We start from the raw sequence: 13,763 nt of genomic DNA, 5'->3' as shown, positions 1-13,763 counted from the left end.
TGTAAACAGTTATTTTTACCACCAACAAAAAAGTATTTCTATTAATTAAAGCAATTGGTGTATGACTGTATGTATGTGGGTATTCATCTTTTTGCTCTCATAATCTTTTTATTAGGAAATTTGTAAAAACTGTAAACTGTGATGAATAGGATAGATGAAACGACTCTTGTAAAAGATAAAAAATTCTCGATTTAAATTTTCATTCTCTGGGGTTCAGCCCAGCTTGGTTAAAGACTAATTTCTAACATAATTTTAGTTTTGAAAAATCAAGTATGCCTTGGAAATTAAAAAAAAAAAAGTTTGTGTTTCTTAGTTATTTGTGTATATATTTTATTTTTATATTTTTATTATTTATTTTGGCTTTGTCGTGATGCAACTGTCGAATAGTTAAATTCGAATCAATTCATTTGTAATAAAATTTGAAACAGGAACTACGGGCAAAAATAGAATTAATTTCGATGGGATTTTTACGATGTTTGGGAATTCACGAATGCAACACATTTCAATAATTCGCAGGCAAAGCGCGGAATGTGATGAAAGCTTTACTTCAGCGTATTCAATTTGAAGCTTTCACAATAGACAATCTCTAAAGCGGTCGATTCGCTGGATGATGATGGGATGATACTACTTCAAGAGGCATTATCAGTGAGAAGATCCTGCTGTCGTACTTTAAACACTTCACTTACAATTCTGTCATACAAGTACTAAAGCATATTATTCTCATCACCGATATCTCGAAATCGACTTCTTTGCCACCGAGATTTGTTGATTTTACCGAATCAGCAAATACCTCTCTTCTAAATCAGTTACAAAGTAAAAAAACACAATGTTATTACTGTACAGTGGCGCAACAGAAAAGTAACGACGGATATTTTATTACATTTGTCACTCAAGTAAACAACGATTTATTGAAATATGTACAATTTTTATTGAATTTTTTTTTTTGATATTAATTATTAACGAATTAATACATATGTTTGGATATTTATTTTCCCTTTTATTGAAATTTTACATTAGTTCTCTCTGTATTGTATTTTCCATCGATAAAATCGTACTTTTTAAATTAAGTCACTTAATAAGATGCAACAAAAACGTACTAAAATCAGTAATTTACGCTCGAAACAAAAATATATTATCATGGTACTGGGAAAATATTTTGACGGGCTTGTATTATGACAACAGCATGGTCATTAGCTCCAAGTTGTACTTGACAAGTCTTCGGATTTATTTATAAAAAAGTGTTTTGCGTTGAATAAAAAAACCTCTAATGAACGTTTAAACCAATCATATCAGTACAAACTCTAGGGGCTGGTTTACAGAAGCTAAATTAAGTTAATCGTACGCAAATGCGAGATTAACTGAACACGTGAACATCGTAATTATCTGTGATTTACATGTATGTATACGTATATAGTGTTTTTTTAAATTTCACCTCAAAGTAGGCGTTGAAGAGTCGACTATGAACGCGCACTCGTGTAAAAACGTAAGATTTAAACAGCTGATCCGTGATCTGAAATCCATTAGTGCGTTCACAATCGACTCCTCAACGCCTACTTTGAGGTGAAATTTAAAAAAATACCCGATATTTGCCCCCTTCTGGCACTTGTCACTTTCCAGTTTTCATTATTATGTAATTATTTTTCAATGTGTAAATTACGATGTTCTGAGTTATAGTTAAAGCAACAATAAAGTCTTTTTCAAAACAACCTTGGTCCAGAACATTAGTCATTCCAAATTACATCATCTGGAAACCCCTTGCTCTCAGACAACTAGTTAATCACATCGACTCTTTAATTATGTAATATAGGCACACAATTGTCTGAAATGTATTTACTTCAACTATTTGTACTTCTCACAGTGCATTTTTATTGGGTGGTATCAAAAAAAAGTTCTGCGGCTTTAACAGCTGCAGTTATTGTTTCTCTTGAGAATAATTTTTATTGTGTTTAAAAGTTTAAAACATAAAACAATTGTCATTTGAACATGAAATTAAATAATGCTACCCTCAAAATTCTTAACTGTCGAATGCAGTAGTGATTCTACATATTAATAACTTTCGTGGTGAGAGATTACAGGGGTTCCGCCACTGGCATTATTGAAGTGGCGGCGAAATCGAGAGCATATATCCCATCTATATCAGTGTCCGTGCTGGCCACTAGAGGTCCCTAGAGGAAACTACTCCACTTTATCTCCCAATGTTTTATGTTTCGGTTGACAGCAGATAAAAATATTCCGGTGACGGATAGCCCTGAATTGCCGGGGAAAGCGGTTTTTTATTCCACTACTATCTTTTTAATAAACAACTATTAGTTATGTTTTTTTTAGATTTTCGGACGATAAGCCGCAAGGGTCTTGAAATATTGCCTTGTTTCTACAAAACGATGAGAAAACACGATTCACAAAACGGCCCCGCGATAACCGCCTTGGTTACATAAAATAAAAATTTCAAATGATTTTCAGTCGAGCAGGTGTTATGAAGAGCGAGTCGAGTTTAATTAGGTGCAGGGTGTTATTATCCTCCTTTTGCTTATTAGTGCTTAGAAGTTGTATCGTCTCTGCTTCAGCGTGGACCGTCGAGGATTCGATTACAAACCCGGCGGCCTGCAAGAGTATCCTGTTTGCGGAAACTCTAGACTGTGGTTAATGAGACCGATGGTTAAACATGTTTTTCAATGCACCGAAGCTTCAATGGAGTCCATTTCAAAAGCACGCTTTCAATGCCAAAGCTCGTTTGATCTTAATATATGAAGCAGTCGCTCAGATAAAAGCTTGTTCTCCATACTGATTTACCATCTAATGGAGCGGCTCTCGATGACTATGAACCACTACTTTTGATCTCATACTTCGTGCTTTACGGTATTACACTTGACAGGTAATTTTATCCCGACAGAGCTTCTGATATTAAAAATTCGTCTATTTAATTTAGCCGAGGCCTTCTAGCTAGAAAATATATGCGGGAAAATTCACAAAAACTCCCTTACTGTCTACACCAAGTACAGAATAAACTTATTTTATTTCGTAATAATAAAAAGAATACCCAAAGTGACCAACACAAATAAATATGTATAACCTCTTATTATTATCGTTGCAAATTTTGCAAAATATAATAGAGAAAAGTTTCATAAATTGACGAGTTCTTCCACTCGTTTAAATTAACAGATGTATTTCAGATACACCCTGTATATCTACCCTTAGGAGGATTCAAATTCTATTTAAATGTATTTTTTTCAATTTTGTACTGTCATTTGTTTTTGAGATACAAGGCAAACTTGTTTTTCTTAATGGGATGATGGTTAAAATTTCACATTTTTGAATAAAGCACTTTTTTTCTGAATTCAATGATATGCTACATGCATATTTTATTTTTAAAGTAAACTAAAAATTTTTTTTTAAACATTTAACATTAAGTATGGATAGAATTAAATATTTTCAAAATGGTGATCTCTACTTTTTGAAATTAGGTATGTATGTACTTCTATCGTCTGGGATTTTTTTCATATTTCTGCTGTCATTTGTTTTGGAGATTTAAGGCTAAATATTTTTATATTCTGTAGTCCACGTCAAAATATAAACTCTCATTAAAATTAGTTGCTAAGATGTTGAAATGACGCCCTGAAAATAATTTTTTGGTTTTTATCTTATATTTTGAATATTAAAAGAAATACCGGAAAATTTTCCAGGAGAAAATGAAAAAATAATATTTCAATATTCTTTTTTCAAAAAACATGTTTATTTGTATTTACAGTGTCTTGTTTGTTTTCATACAAATATTCTCTTTACTTTAAAATAATTTATATGAAGGCAAATGCGGTTAAATGTCAAAATATGTAGTTGTTTGTGTATCAAGGACGAAAAGTGCATCTTTTTCGTCCGAGTTTGAATTTTCTGGCTGAGGCGCAGCCGAGACTTGAAAACAGGCGACAATAAAAACACTTTTTGGCAGAGGTGCACATTATATTTTTATATAAAAATTCTCTTACACATTACATAATGCATAGTTATTAATACATTTTTATTTATTAATGTTAATGAAAAAAAGTAGAGTAATCCCGACTTGGTATGTATAGTTTGTCTCGTCACTCTGTTGCAAGAACTTTATTTGTTATTTTACATATAAATGCGTAAAAATATTGTAGAATAAACTAAATCAATAAAATGTGCATCAGTAATCGTTTAAATTTCACAATTATTTCCAATATCTTAAGGGAAGTTTATTGTGAGGGTAAATAATTTAATTTAATTTACTTTCAGTGTCCATTCCCGCTTGTGTGAAAAACCCGAAAATCAATTTTTGGACTGCACAGAACCGAATGTGAAGTAAATCGTAAAGTGTAATGGTCCGGAAGTTATAAATAGCTTAATTTTCAGTAAACCTCGAAAAAAATAAATATAATTTATTTCGGTCAGTGATTCTCTGCAATGCCCGTCACCAAGACCCACAACTTTCAAATGAATTTTGACCAGAATAAAAAATTTAATAAAAAAATGACAGTTCAGTGATGTATAGAGTTGGCTCTTCGCAACAACGTATGATGCATATTCTAATTACTTGGTTGTGTAATTGATTCGGGTATCTTGTCCCTCGAGATGTTCGAGGATGGATAGGTCTCGAGGGAGCAAATGGCATCGTTATCGAAACACCGTCATATTTACTTAGTTCACTTTGCATCATCGTAGCCACTTGGTCTCTTCAATCACTCCCGACTCCAAAATCGAGAGCTTTCTGCTTTGGGCGATTTTATGCACAATTAGGAAGAAGCTTTCGAGAGCTTGATTCGATTAAAGCTCGACAGTGTTTGCCAATCTCAAGGTACAGACAAGGGAAGTGGGCGAGCTTAAGTGCCGTGACCCATGAAGGTTGGTCTTAGGCACGCGCTGAAGTTGTCACTGATTACTAATTACCACTAATAGCGGCAACATGTGCGTGTTATGAGAGTTTACAACTCACTTCGGGGCAGCTACTCTCTTGCTTACAACCCGAACGATTACGTCATAACGGGGGTTATGCTGTTTGAGCTCCATTCATCTCACCTCATCCCACAAACACCCCGACCATTGCCATTATTGTTATTACATTCTCTTTGGCCAACAGTCACAAAATCAAAAATTCGATAAATCCCTATTCTTAAAATATATTTTCAGTTTACCATTGTCCTCGCAAAACTTCGATTTTATCCGGGGTGTCGTTTTAGTAAAACATTACGTCCGGGTGAACGGGGTGGATCACATGTGTGAGTGCAGGTTGAAGTGAAAGCAATAATTTATAGGATAATATTTCATAGGTGTGCGGGTATAAATCAAATTGGTGAATTAATAGCGGCTGTTCGGGAGCTTGTTTAAGACCATAAGCTCCAACATCCCTGTTCGACAATCGTACTCTCTTACTCGAGAGCTCGCGTTTAATCACTGGATTTAAATTGTTACACTGCAAGCGATGCCTTTTAAAGACCATTCTCAACACTGCAATTGAATCATTTGGCACCGAGCTCGCCATAAATTTTGACTTGCCTCGAGACAGCTGGATTTAGACGTTGCTTCGAACGAATCTAGCCTAGGCTTCATAGTTGCACCAGACAAAATGAAATTCTTACTTCTGTTTCAGGGTAACAAGATGGGAAAACTGCTTTGGAAAATCTAGGGTCTAATAACTTACTTCCCTGAACTTTCTAATTATTAGAGAACACCAGATTTGATATTAAGCTTGACAAGTTTAGAAAGTTTAATTTGTTGTAAGTGTGCGTAATTTCTCTAAAATTAATTCTGATTTAGCTTAGGGATGCTTCTATTATTTTGTTTGATGTATTTTATATGTTGAACAAAAAAATAGGAATGACTGGCGGCTTTTCTCTCACACAGTTAGTAAATAACATCCAAGAATGGTCAAAATAAACAAAAATAAAAATACATATAATGAAAATCATGTCTTGCGTATTACATATGTACATTAAAATATATCTCTAGAAACAAAGAGCATATGTAGATGTTTAGCATTAAAATGCGCAAAGTAAAAAATATTTTCTTACACAAAACGGAAAAAAATTAAATTTGCAGTTTTTGATTAGTGGGTTATTTTGACCCTTGCATATCTTGCATATCCATCCCAAGAACAACATTTTTCAATTTAACAAAAAAATGTGGCTTATAAGTATGAATTCTTTTCAAACTGTGGCAGTACTCTGAAAGACTTACCGAGTAGACAAAATACTAAAGTCCATTCATTTTGTATTGAACTTTTCAAGGTCAAATAATTTTATTTTTTGGCTTTGTAATTATGTTTTGTAAATAGTGACATGCAGGTAAACCGTAAACGTTGAATTGAGCATTGCTAAATCACATTATGTTGGTTATATGCATGTCACTATTTACAAAACATAATTACAATGCCAAAATTTAAATTATTTGACCTTGAAAAGTTCAATACAAAATGAATGGACTTTATTTACTGTCAAATAATCATAGGGGGGGTACATGGTTTTTTGCGAATTTCTCTAAAACGGAAAAATCCAGGTAGGCCTCAGAAGAATCTCATTGACAAGAGCAATCCAACGGTGCAAAATTCATTGCCATATGTTGCTTAACAAGGGAGCAATGGGCGTTTAAATAATTTTCCGAAGTGAAAATTAGATAGAAGGGTTTTGGTACATGGTTTTTTTCAAAAAATTTTTTGTCGCCGATTCGAACCAAATTGCTGTCAGTTATTATATAGGATGAGTTGAATTCAGGTATAGTAAAAGTTCCGGCCATTGAACCAATGTTTTGCTGTGGGAGCCAAAAATATGGATTTTTTGGTTTTTTGCAAATTTCTCTAAAACGGAAAAATCCAGGTAAATTTTTTTGGCCTCAGAAGAAGCTCCTTCACAAGAGCAATCCAACGGTGCAAAATTCATTGCTATATGTTGCTTAACAAGGGACCAATGGGCGTTTAAATGATTTTCCGAAGTGAAAATTAGATAGAAGGGGGGAGTACATGGTTTTTTTCCAAAAATTTTTTGTCGCCGATTCGAACCAAATTGCTGTCAGTTATTGTATAGGATGAGTTGAATTCAGGTATAGTAAAAGTTCCGCTCACTGAACCCATTTTTTGCTGTGGGCGCCAAAAATATGGATTTTTTGGTTTTTTGCGAATTTCTCTAAAACGGAAAAATCCAGGTAAATTTTTTTGGCCTCAGAAGAATCTCATTGACAAGAGCAATCCAACGGTGCAAAATTCATTGCCATATGTTGCTTAACAAGGGAGCAATGGGCGTTTAAATGATTTTCCGAAGTGAAAATTAGATAGAAGGGGGTAGTACATGGTTTTTTTCCAAAATTTTTTTGTCGCCGATTCGAACCAAATTGCTGTCAGTTATTGTATAGGATGGGTTGAATTCAGGTATAGTAAAAGTTCCGGCCATTGAACCAATGTTTTGCTGTGGGAGCCAAAAATATGGATTTTTTGGTTTTTTGCGAATTTCTCTAAAACGGAAAAATCCAGGTAATTTTTTTTTCGGCTCAGAAGAAGCGCCTTGACAAGAGCAATCCAACGGTGCAAAATTCATTGCCATATGTTGCTTAATAAAGGAGCTATGGGCGTTTAAATGATTTTCCGAAGTGAAAATTAGATAGAAGGGGGGAGTACATGGTTTTTTTCAAAAAATTTTTTGTCGCCGATTCGAACCAAATTGCTGTCAGTTATTGTATAGGATGAGTTGAATTCAGGTATAGTAAAAGTTCCGTTCACTGAACCCATTTTTTGCTGTGGGCGCCAAAAATATGGATTTTTTGGTTTTTTGCGAATTTCTCTAAAACGGAAAAATCCAGGTAAATTTTTTTGGCTTCAGAAGAAGCTCCTTGAGGAGAGCAATCCAATGGTGCAAAATTCGTTGCCATATGTTGCTTAACAAGGGAGCAATGGGCGTTTAAATAATTTTCCGAAGTGAAAATTAGATAGAAGGGGGGAGTACATGGTTTTTTTCAAAAAAATTTTTGTCGCCGATTCGAACCAAATTGCTGTCAATTATTGTATAGGATGAGTTGAATTCAGGTATAGTAAAAGTTCCGGCCATTGAACCAATGTTTTGCTGTGGGAGCCAAAAATATGGATTTTTTGGTTTTTTGCAAATTTCTCTAAAACGGAAAAATCCAGGTAAATTTTTTTGGCTTCAGAAGAAGCTCCTTGAGGAGAGCAATCCAATGGTGCAAAATTCGTTGCCATATGTTGCTTAACAAGGGAGCAATGGGCGTTTAAATAATTTTCCGAAGTGAAAATTAGATAGAAGGGGGGAGTACATGGTTTTTTTCCAAAATTTTTTTGTCGCCGATTCGAACCAAATTGCTGTCAGTTATTGTATAGGATGGGTTGAATTCAGGTATAGTAAAAGTTCCGGCCATTGAACCAATGTTTTGCTGTGGGAGCCAAAAATATGGATTTTTTGGTTTTTTGCGAATTTCTCTAAAACGGAAAAATCCAGGTAATTTTTTTTTCGGCTCAGAAGAAGCGCCTTGACAAGAGCAATCCAACGGTGCAAAATTCATTGCCATATGTTGCTTAATAAAGGAGCTATGGGCGTTTAAATGATTTTCCGAAGTGAAAATTAGATAGAAGGGGGGAGTACATGGTTTTTTTCAAAAAATTTCTTGTCGCCGATTCGAACCAAATTGCTGTCAGTTATTGTATAGGATGAGTTGAATTCAGGTATAGTAAAAGTTCCGTTCACTGAACCCATTTTTTGCTGTGGGCGCCAAAAATATGGATTTTTTGGTTTTTTGCGAATTTCTCTAAAACGGAAAAATCCAGGTAAATTTTTTTTTGCCTTCAGAAGAAGCTCCTTGAGGAGAGCAATCCAATGGTGCAAAATTCGTTGCCATATGTTGCTTAACAAGGGAGCAATGGGCGTTTAAATAATTTTCCGAAGTGAAAATTAGATAGAAGGGGGAGTACATGGTTTTTTTCAAAAAAATTTTTGTCGCCGATTCGAACCAAATTGCTGTCAATTATTGTATAGGATGAGTTGAATTCAGGTATAGTAAAAGTTCCGGCCATTGAACCAATGTTTTGCTGTGGGAGCCAAAAATATGGATTTTTTGGTTATTTGCAAATTTCTCTAAAACGGAAAAATCCAGGTAAATTTTTTTTGGGCTCAGAAGAAGCGTCTTGACAAAAGCAATCCAACGGTGCAAAATTCTTTGCCATATGTTGCTTAACAAGGGAGCAATGGGCGTTTAAATGATTTTCCGAAGTGAAAATTAGATAGAAGGGTGTAGTACATGGTTTTTTTCCAAAATTTTTTTGTCGCCGATTCGAACCAAATTGCTGTCAGTTATTGTATAGGATGGGTTGAATTCAGGTATAGTAAAAGTTCCGGCCATTGAACCAATGTTTTGCTGAGGGAGCCAAAAATATGGATTTTTTGTTTTTTTGCGAATTTCTCTAAAACGGAAAAATCCAGGTAAATTTTTTTTCGGCTCAGAAGAAGCGCCTTGACAAGAGCAATCCAACGGTGCAAAATTCATTGCCATATGTTGCTTAATAAAGGAGCTATGGGCGTTTAAATGATTTTCCGAAGTGAAAATTAGATAGAAGGGGGGAGTACATGGTTTTTTTCAAAAAATTTTTTGTCGCCGATTCGAACCAAATTGCTGTCAGTTATTGTATAGGATGAGTTGAATTCAGGTATAGTAAAAGTTCCGTTCACTGAACCCATTTCTTGCTGTGGGCGCCAAAAATATGGATTTTTTGGTTTTTTGCGAATTTCTCTAAAACGGAAAAATCCAGGTAAATTTTTTTGGGCTCAGAAGAAGCGTCTTGACAAGAGCAATCCCACGGTGGAAAATGCATTGCCATATGTTGCTTAACAAGGGAGCAATGGGCGTTTAAATGATTTTCCGAAGTGAAAATTAGATAGAAGGGGGGAGTACATGTTTTTTTTCAAAAAATTTTTTGTCGCCGATTCGAACCAAATTGCTGTCAGTTATTGTATAGGATGAGTTGAATTCAGGTATAGTAAAAGTTCCGTTCACTGAACCCATTTTTTGCTGTGGGCGCCAAAAATATGGTTTTTTTGGTTTTTGCGAATTTCTCTAAAACGGAAAAATCCAGGTAAATTTTTTTGGCCTCAGAAGAAGCTCATTGACAAGAGCAATCCAACGATGCAAAATTCGTTGCCATATGTTGCTTAACAAGGGAGCAATGGGCGTTTAAATGATTTTCCGAAGTGAAAATTAGATAGAAGGGGGGAGTACATGGTTTTTTTCCAAAATTTTTTTGTCGCCGATTCGAACCAAATTGCTGTCAGTTATTGTATAGGATGAGTTGAATTCAGGTATGGTAAAAGTTCCGGCCATTGAACCAATGTTTTGCGTTGGGAGCCAAAAATATGGATTTTTTGGTTTTTTGCAAATTTCTCTAAAACGGAAAAATCCAGGTAAATTTTTTTGGGCTCAGAAGAAGCGTCTTGACAAGAGCAATCGAACGGTGCAAAATTCATTGCCATATGTTGCTTAACAAGGGAGCAATGGGCGTTTAAATGATTTTCCGAAGTGAAAATTAGATAGAAGGGGGGAGTACATGGTTTTTTTCCAAAATTTTTTTGTCGCCGATTCGAACCAAATTGCTGTCAGATATTGTATAGGATGGGTTGAATTCAGGTATAGTAAAAGTTCCGGCCATTGAACCAATGTTTTGCTGAGGGAGCCAAAAATATGGATTTTTTGGTTTTTTGCAAATTTCTCTAAAACGGAAAAATCCAGGTAAATTTTTTTGGGCTCAGAAGAAGCGCCTTGACAAGAGCAGTCCAACGGTGCAAAATCCATTGCCATATGTTGCTTAATAAAGGTGCTATGGGCGTTTAAATGATTTTCCGAAGTGAAAATTAGATAGAAGGGGGAAGTACATGGTTTTTTTCCAAAAATTTTTTGTCGCCGATTCGAACCAAATTGCTGTCAGTTATTGTATAGGATGGGTTGAATTCAGGTGTAGTAAAAGTTCCGGCCATTGAACCAATGTTTTGCTGAGGGAGCCAAAAATATGGATTTTTTAGTTTTTTGCGAATTTCTCTAAAACGGAAAAATCCAGGTAAATTTTTTTGGGCTCAGAAGAAGCGCCTTGACAAGAGCAGTCCAACGGTGCAAAATCCATTGCCATATGTTGCTTAATAAAGGTGCTATGGGCGTTTAAATGATTTTCCGAAGTGAAAATTAGATAGAAGGGGGAAGTACATGGTTTTTTTCCAAAATTTTTTTGTCGCCGATTCGAACCAAATTGCTGTCAGTTATTGTATAGGATGGGTTGAATTCAGGTGTAGTAAAAGTTCCGGCCATTGAACCAATGTTTTGCTGAGGGAGCCAAAAATATGGATTTTTTAGTTTTTTGCGAATTTCTCTAAAAGGGAAAAATCCAGGTAAATTTTTTTGGGCTCAGAAGAAGCGCCTTGACAAGAGCAATCCAACGGTGCAAAATTCATTGCCATATGTTGCTTAACAAGGGAGCAATGGGCGTTTAAATGATTTTCCGAAGTGAAAATTAGATAGAAGGGGGGAGTACATGGTTTTTTTCAAAAAATTTTTTGTCGCCGATTCGAACCAAATTGCTGTCAGTTATTGTATAGGATCAGTTGAATTCAGGTATAGTAAAAGTTCCGTTCACTGAACCCATTTTTTGCTGTGGGCGCCAAAAATATGGTTTTTTTGGTTTTTGCGAATTTCTCTAAAACGGAAAAATCCAGGTAAATTTTTTTGGCCTCAGAAGAAGCTCCTTGAGGAGAGCAATCCAACGGTGCAAAATTCGTTGCCATATGTTGCTTAACAAGGGAGCAATGGGCGTTTAAATGATTTTCCGAAGTGAAAATTAGATAGAAGGGTGTAGTACATGGTTTTTTTCCAAAATTTTTTTGTCGCCGATTCGAACCAAATTGCTGTCAGTTATTGTATAGGATGGGTTGAATTCAGGTATAGTAAAAGTTCCGGCCATTGAACCAATGTTTTGCTGAGGGAGCCAAAAATATGGATTTTTTGGTTTTTTGCGAATTTCTCTAAAACGGAAAAATCCAGGTAAATTTTTTTTCGGCTCAGAAGAAGCGCCTTGACAAGAGCAATCCAACGGTGCAAAATTCATTGCCATATGTTGCTTAATAAAGGAGCTATGGGCGTTTAAATGATTTTCCGAAGTGAAAATTAGATAGAAGGGGGGAGTACATGTTTTTTTTTTTTTTAATTTTTTGTCGCCGATTCGAACCAAATTGCTGTCAGTTATTGTATAGGATCAGTTGAATTCAGGTATAGTAAAAGTTCCGTTCACTGAACCCATTTTTTGCTGTGGGCGCCAAAAATATGGTTTTTTTGGTTTTTGCGAATTTCTCTAAAACGGAAAAATCCAGGTAAATTTTTTTGGCCTCAGAAGAAGCTCCTTGAGGAGAGCAATCCAACGGTGCAAAATTCGTTGCCATATGTTGCTTAACAAGGGAGCAATGGGCGTTTAAATGATTTTCCGAAGTGAAAATTAGATAGAAGGGTGTAGTACATGGTTTTTTTCCAAAATTTTTTTGTCGCCGATTCGAACCAAATTGCTGTCAGTTATTGTATAGGATGAGTTGAATTCAGGTATAGTAAAAGTTCCGTTCACTGAACCCATTTTTTGCTGTGGGCGCCAAAAATATGGATTTTTTGGTTTTTTGCGAATTTCTCTAAAACGGAAAAATCCAGGTAAATTTTTTTGGGCTCAGAAGAAGCGTCTTGACAAGAGCAATCCCACGGTGTAAAATGCATTGCCATATGTTGCTTAACAAGGGAGCAATGGGCGTTTAAATGATTTTCCGAAGTGAAAATTAGATAGAAGGGGGGGAGTACATGGTTTTTTTCAAAAAAATTTTTGTCGCCGATTCGAACCAAATTGCTGTCAGTTATTGTATAGGATGAGTTGAATTCAGGTATAGTAAAAGTTCCGTTCACTGAACCCATTTTTTGCTGTGGGCGCCAAAAATATGGATTTTTTGGTTTTTTGCGAATTTCTCTAAAACGGAAAAATCCAGGTAAATTTTTTTGGCCTCAGAAGAAGCTCATTGACAAGAGCAATCCAACGATGCAAAATTCATTGCCATATGTTGCTTAATAAAGGTGCTATGGGCGTTTAAATGATTTTCCGAAGTGAAAATTAGATAGAAGGGGGGAGTACATGGTTTTTTTCAAAAAATTTTTTGTCGCCGATTCGAACCAAATTGCTGTCAGTTATTGTATAGGATCAGTTGAATTCAGGTATAGTAAAAGTTCCGTTCCCTGAACCCATTTTTTGCTGTGGGCGCCAAAAATATGGTTTTTTTGGTTTTTGCGAATTTCTCTAAAACGGAAAAATCCAGGTAAATTTTTTTGGCCTCAGAAGAAGCTCCTTGAGGAGAGAAATCCAACGGTGCAAAATTCGTTGCCATATGTTGCTTAACAAGGGAGCAATGGGCGTTTAAATGATTTTCCGAAGTGAAAATTAGATAGAAGGGGGGAGTACATGGTTTTTTTCCAAAATTTTTTTGTCGCCGATTCGAACCAAATTGCTGTCAGTTATTGTATAGGATGAGTTGAATTCAGGTATGGTAAAAGTTCCGGCCATTGAACCAATGTTTTGCGTTGGGAGCCAAAAATATGGATTTTTTGGTTTTTTGCAAATTTCTCTAAAACGGAAGAATCCAGGTAAATTTTTTTGGGCTCAGAAGAAGCGTCTTGACAAGAGCAATCGAACGGTGCAAAATTCATTGCCATATGTTGCTTAACAAGGGAGCAATGGGCGTTTAAATGATTTT

The sequence above is a fragment of the Tenebrio molitor genome, chromosome X (genome assembly GCF_963966145.1).
Source record: "Tenebrio molitor chromosome X, icTenMoli1.1, whole genome shotgun sequence".
Classification (NCBI taxonomy): domain Eukaryota; kingdom Metazoa; phylum Arthropoda; class Insecta; order Coleoptera; family Tenebrionidae; genus Tenebrio; species Tenebrio molitor.
The sequence above is the reverse complement of the archived record's forward strand: the minus strand, read 5'-3'. Positions refer to the sequence as shown.